Genomic DNA, 6,528 nt, shown 5'->3' with positions numbered 1-6,528 from the left:
AAATAAATAAATGAAAAAGAATTTTTAAAAAAAATAAAAAGTATATACCTTAATCAGCCAGTAAGTCTCCTCTCTTAAAACTCTGAATGTATTTCTGAGTTGGATGTATTCTTGTTCCTATTAAGGTCTTACTGTCTAATCAGAGCTAAAATGGTAAGGTTTTTATCCTTCTCAGCTAAAATGGTGCCACCAGGACATTAAATCTTGTTGCTACTCCAGGTCTGCAATTCTGAAAAGAAAATAATTCATTGCTATTTAGAAGGCACATGATTCTTCAGTGTATGTATTGCAAGGACAAAGAAGAGAGAGAGAAGATAGATGTGGAGAATTTATAGATCAGGGGTCAGCAAACTGCGCCCTAATTTTGTTAAGTAAAGCTTTATCAGAACACAGCCACACTATTCATTTACATGTGGTCTATGGCTGCTTTCATGATACAACAGCAAAGCTGACTAGTTGGACTGAACACCTTATGGCCCACAAGGCCAAAAATACTTACTATCTGGCCATATACAGAAAAAGCTTGCGGGCTCCTACAATTTAGAATCCTGGCCAAAAAAAACTGTAAAATACATAAGCGCACACGTGACAGAAGCTTGGAATTTTGAACACTGATCAGATATTTGATACTGAGATTAATTTTAGTGACATTTAAATATACTATGCTAAAAACAGAGCACATCAAAATTGAATAAGGATATTTCCTTAAGAATAACTTGGGAGTGAGGGGCGCCTGGGTGGCGCAGTCGGTTAAGCGTCCGACTTCAGCCAGGTCACGATCTCGCGGTCCGTGAGTTCGAGCCCCGCGTCAGGCTCTGGGCTGATGGCTCGGAGCCTGGAGCCTGTTTCCGATTCTGTGTCTCCCTCTCTCTCTGACCCTCCCCCGTTCATGCTCTGTCTCTCTCTGTCCCAAAAATAAATAAAAAACGTTGAAAAAAAAAAAAATAAAAAAAAAAAAAAAAAAGAATAACTTGGAGTGGAAGGAAGTATAGAAGCTTGCAGTTTCATCCTTTGAGAAAAGGTGATGTTCTTTCCCTACGCCAAAAATAAGTGGACTGAACATTAACCCTAAGTGTGTGCAAGTGTACTGAGCTGCTTTACTGGAAGGGAAACTCCTCTAGGTCAAAGACTTCATCATCCCCTCCTTTCTCCAAATAGGAGGTAGACCGTTAAGGTCTCAGTTTCATAAATGGACCTCAGTACATAAATGGACCTTCTGAAGAAGAGCTTGTCTAATCCTATAGACTTGTCCAGTATAGTTCTTGTCCTATAGAACTAGGAGACACCTAAAGAGTAACCATTCCTATCCCAGAAAAAGATAAATAGCTGACATAAATATTTTTGTTTACCACTTAAGACAAAAATGTTAAAGTTTATTCAAAAATTATACAGGAAACATCTTTTTTTCTGCAGTAACCTTAAGATATATTTTCAAGGAGAAAGTTTTCTTTCTCCTTATTATGAAAGGAGACAATACAAAGTGCCATGTATGCATTTTCTGGGGTGCCTGGGTGGCTCAGTGGGTTAAACGTCTAACTTCAGCTCAGGTCATGATCTCACGGTTCAAGAGTTTGAGCCTTGCGTCGAGCTCTGTGCTGACAGCTCAGAGCCTGGGGGCTGCTTCGGATTCTGTGTCTCCCTCTCTTTCTGCCCTCTCCCGCTCAGTCTCTCTCTCTCTCTCAAAAATAATAAACATTTTTTAAAAAAGTGCCATGTATGCATTTTCTTAACTTAATCTGCTCCATTTTATATATTTAGTTATCCTACCTATTCACAACTCCCAATCGTTCCTGCTTTTTAAAACCACTGATGTGAAGGGACTTTTTGTTCCCTGCTTAATTTTGAATCTTTTCCCTTTGCAAATGGCTTGTAGTAGAATAATTGAGAACAGAATATAGTGTGATCTCATCCATCACAGGTAACCATTTTCTCACAAATGGGTATTTAATATATATCTATATAACTAAAGAAGAGTCCATAGGCTAAAATGGGAGCTCACATTTTTGAGTATAGTATAAGTCACCAGTAGCAACAAAGAAAGAAGGGCCAGAAAACAGACTGGATGCCAGTAAGTCACCTACCTTCAGAAGACCCACATAAGGGCAGAAGTTTAGAATGAATGACTCCAAAAAACTGCCAGAAATCTAATGTAGGATTCTAATAAACATCTTTAGACCTATGAAGTAACAAAATCCTAAAAGAAGGTAAATTTAAGACTACCAATAAAAGAAAATCCACATCAACATATATAAAGCTGTTGTTCAAATCTCCCTTGCCACAGGTGAGGATAATTCCTTGGACTAGAGCTCTTGGACATGGATTCCGTTCCTAGAACTGCGATTCTTTGGAATGAGTTAATTATTTGATCTAATCCTTTAGGTGGCAATTACTTTAAAAATTAGCATAGTAAAACCTACTTTGGAGAATTACCCATGTGTCCATGAAAATGCCAACATCCCAGTTTAGGAATCTAGGTCTTACCATAATCCAAGTGGATGGCTCATGAACAGGGGAGAGGGTGACAAAACTACTAATCTCCATCTTCCACATGAACACAATCTTTCATATGGCAAAATATAAATGCCTACACAACATGTCTCTTTACAAATATAAAACTCATCATCAGCAACAAAAGCATCAGATCTAAATGATCTTTATTGATGCATTGCTGCACTCTACATCAAAGTATAAACTCTAATAGGGTTTTTCACATCTTCCTCACATACACAGAATATTAGATACTTTAAGATGTTAGTGGGGGCTATACCAGTCATTTTAAAACAAATATTTTACAGCAAATAGCTAATACTTAATCTTGTCCCTAACTATTCCAAGTTATATGGATGGTGTAGGTTAAAAAAAAAAATCAAAAGGCTATGTGCACTGAGATTTCTATCATGATACCTGCTATAAGTTGGGTTTGGTTATTATGTCTTCAGATAGTGGTCACCTATGGGGGTATTGTGGGAAAGGGTCCAAAGGAATCCCACACATCCTGTGCTTGGCAACACAAACTACTTGTAAACGAAATTAGCTTATTAACTATATGCCATTAGATAGTAGCAAGCAAATTCCTAAAAAATTTGCTGACGGTCTTTTAATCACTTAGTAAATAATTTTGAACTCAGAATGCGTGCCAGAAATTACATTTAAGTTCACTTTGTAGTCTCTAATTTCAGTTTTCCCAAATCCTGGATCCCAAAACTGACTGCAAAGTCATTGTTGTAACCTCTCTGGGAATCAGTTATCAGTCTGTCAAAATTTCTTTCAACCTAGGGGATCCTGGTGGCTCAATCGGCTGAGTGCCCAACTTTGGCTCAGGTCATGATCTCACAGTGTGGAGTTCGAACTGCTGCTGTAAGTACAGAACCTCCTGCTTCAGACCCTCTGTCCCCCTCTCTCTTTGCCCCTCCCCTGCTTGTGTGCTCTCTCTAAAAAATAAACATTAAAAAAATTTCCTTCAACCTAAAAACTTATACAATTGGGGTACCTGGGTGGCTCAGTTGGTTAAGTGTCCGACTCTTGATTTCAGCTCAGGTCATAATCTCAGTTTGTCGGTTTGAGCCTTGCATTGAGCTTTGCACACTGATCATGCAGAGCCTGCTTGGGATGGTCTCCCTCTCCCTCTGCCCTTCCCAGCTCACAGTGTTTCACTCTCAAAACAAACAAACTTTTTAAAAAATTCTACAATTATCTTGAAACATTTTGTGTCGCTGAGTGACTGTTCAGACATGTGCTAAGAAATGATTGCCTCCTGTGTATCTTTCACTAATATTCTAAAACATACCAAATTATGCCTGGAAGATTAATAATTACTTATTGCCAAACTTTGGTTGGGTTGGAAAAAAGAAATATCTGGCTGGCAATCAGAAAGTATCAATAGCATGTAAAGGCACCATGCAGTAATACAGCCTATTTTTTAATTCCTATAATTAACTGAATAGATTTCTTGTGGTTCATTTTTTATTTCCTTTAGTTCAAAATTGAGAAAAAGTTACAACACAGACGAAGACCTGAAGGACCTTTAATTTTCTCATCTAACCAAGGACCCAGTAATTTAATTTCCTATACTACCTTCCAAACATTGGTCTGTGATGATGTGCAAAGTGAAAAAGAAAAAAGCTCAAATAGCAATTTTTTCCATAAAGCTAAACCAATCGTTCTTAATTTCCACTGTATCCTTTTTGGTGTCATGAGATACTTACACATAATCTTATCGATGTTCTTGCTAAACCAGATAAAAAACTGGTTAACTACAATGGTCCAAAAATTTTTAAGCGAAAAACAAAACACCTTTGGATAGAAATGTTTGGTCAATTATTACCTTAGCCAAACGGCTTATCAGGTAATCTTCCACTTTCTCTAGAATATCTCCAGCAATAGGACATCTGGTTTCTTTCTGAAGCAATTACATTTCATCTTTGGATAATTACTAAAAGCTGCTTTTTAATCTGGAGTCAAATAGTCCCAGTCTTAACCTCTTGGAACCATACAGAATATATGTAATTATTCTGCCACATGACGGCTTTTGTAAGTTTAAGACACTAGGCTTTTACACGTTACATGGCCACCCTTCTCCAAACAAAACTTTCATTTCTTTAGTAAAGTCTGTATCTGGTCACTCTATGATTTCCTTTGTTCTATTACTAACACCACAACCACAAATACCTAAAAAAATAATAAAACAAGTATGTTTTCTCTATATTATTAAAGTTACAGACACCCAAAACATAGATTTACTTGTAATTCATTAGTCTACTAATACGCAGTAAATATGGGATGTAGTTTACCTTTGCTTTTCAATCCACTTCCAAAATTATGCACACGTGTAAATTAGAGGGGAAATATTTTAATGTTTTCTAAAACCTGTAAAGAATCCCAAAAGTAATAAAGATTAAAAGATAGATGAAATGCTGATTACAAATCACTGCTATCTATTAATTAAAGCAGCTCTCCAAGCATTACGAGGAGGTAGTTTGAGTCATTTATGCACTTCATATAAAAACATACAAACCAAAAAACCCTATTATGTAATTCAAACGTGTAAACCTTAAGTACAAAGATATCTGAATTATACATAAGTCAAAGTTTACAAAGGTGCTCCCCTACCCCAAATAGTCCAAATTAATACACTTTCAAAGAAATCTGAATTAAATGTCAGAGTCAACAAAATTCACAAAGCCAGAAGCAAGTTTAGTGCTCACAAGTTTATATTTTTAGGTTTGATAAAGATTCTTGTGTATTTTCTAAATACACAGACAAAACAGTTTTGGAAGTTTACATACATGTCTTAGGACACTTATACTAGGTAGGTAAATTACATTTAAAAAATTGGTCTTCGTAAAAGATCTTCCCCAAGAGCTTTTACAAACAGCAGGCAGAAGAAAGCGTTCTTTTATGTTTACAGTGTTTAAAATGCTGATTCTCCCATTTCATAATGGCCTCAACCATCCCTCTCCTCAACCCAAAATTTTGTTCTCAATAGCCAGTGTACTCCAAATTAAGTACCCAATGTCATAAAATTCAGGGCCAGAAAACATCTTTTAAAGTGTGCTTATCCCTAACACATTTTAAACTATCTAAGAACTGTTCAACTTCATTTGAAAGCAGGGATACAGCAGGAAAAAACTTGCCATTTTAAATCCTAAAGTGACTAAGAAAAAACACCTGTTAGTTCTAAGCACATATATTATGTACCATAGTTAAGTTTAAGGATCTGGGTGACTGAACGGCACAAAAACTGGGGTTCGCATCTAGTTCTTCACTTTAAGACCATCCTTTTAAAAATAAAAATGCCACAGCCAATTAATAGCATGTGCTATACTGAGGTCAGGTGTCTTATTTATAGTCAGGTGACAAAACTGCTGTATTAGGAGGAAAAGACTGATAAGGATATTTGAGGGGGAGGAAAGATTAGACACTCAAATTCCTAACGTATGATGTTTTATGGGGAGAACATGTCTCCATACACAAACTGCTTTTAAAGCACTGAAACTCTACAAAAGTTTAATGAGGCAGTTAATAGAGCCCCCTAAAAAGAACATGGGCTTCAGAATCAGATCTGGTCAAAACCCAGCTCTACCACTTAGTAGCTGTGTCACATCGGGCAAGTTATGTTATGCAAATTTCTTGGAGCCTTTTCTCTTCCATAAAATGGAGACAATAGCACCCACCTTAGGGAATTAGACAAAATAATGTAAAGCGCAAGGGCACATGTAGGCACTAAAACAATGGTAGCTTTTGAATCATTATCCAGAAAAATAAACTCTTCTATGTTGACAAAATCTTTAAAATATACATAAAGCTTACCGAAGTTTTTAAATTTATTTTTTAAAACTCCTCTTCCATCACACTTTGCCCCGTATTATACTCCTCCAGTCATCTTCAGGCTTTTTACAACTGTACTGTATGAATATAAATTTCCCAACCCTGATCCTTTCATTTTCTATTTTCTCCCCCTTTCCTCTTGGTTCACATCTATTATTAAACTAAGATGTATTAGGCTCCTATTATGCACCAGACATTGTT

The sequence above is a fragment of the Panthera leo genome, chromosome F2 (genome assembly GCF_018350215.1).
Source record: "Panthera leo isolate Ple1 chromosome F2, P.leo_Ple1_pat1.1, whole genome shotgun sequence".
Classification (NCBI taxonomy): Eukaryota; Metazoa; Chordata; class Mammalia; order Carnivora; family Felidae; genus Panthera; species Panthera leo.
The sequence above is the reverse complement of the archived record's forward strand: the minus strand, read 5'-3'. Positions refer to the sequence as shown.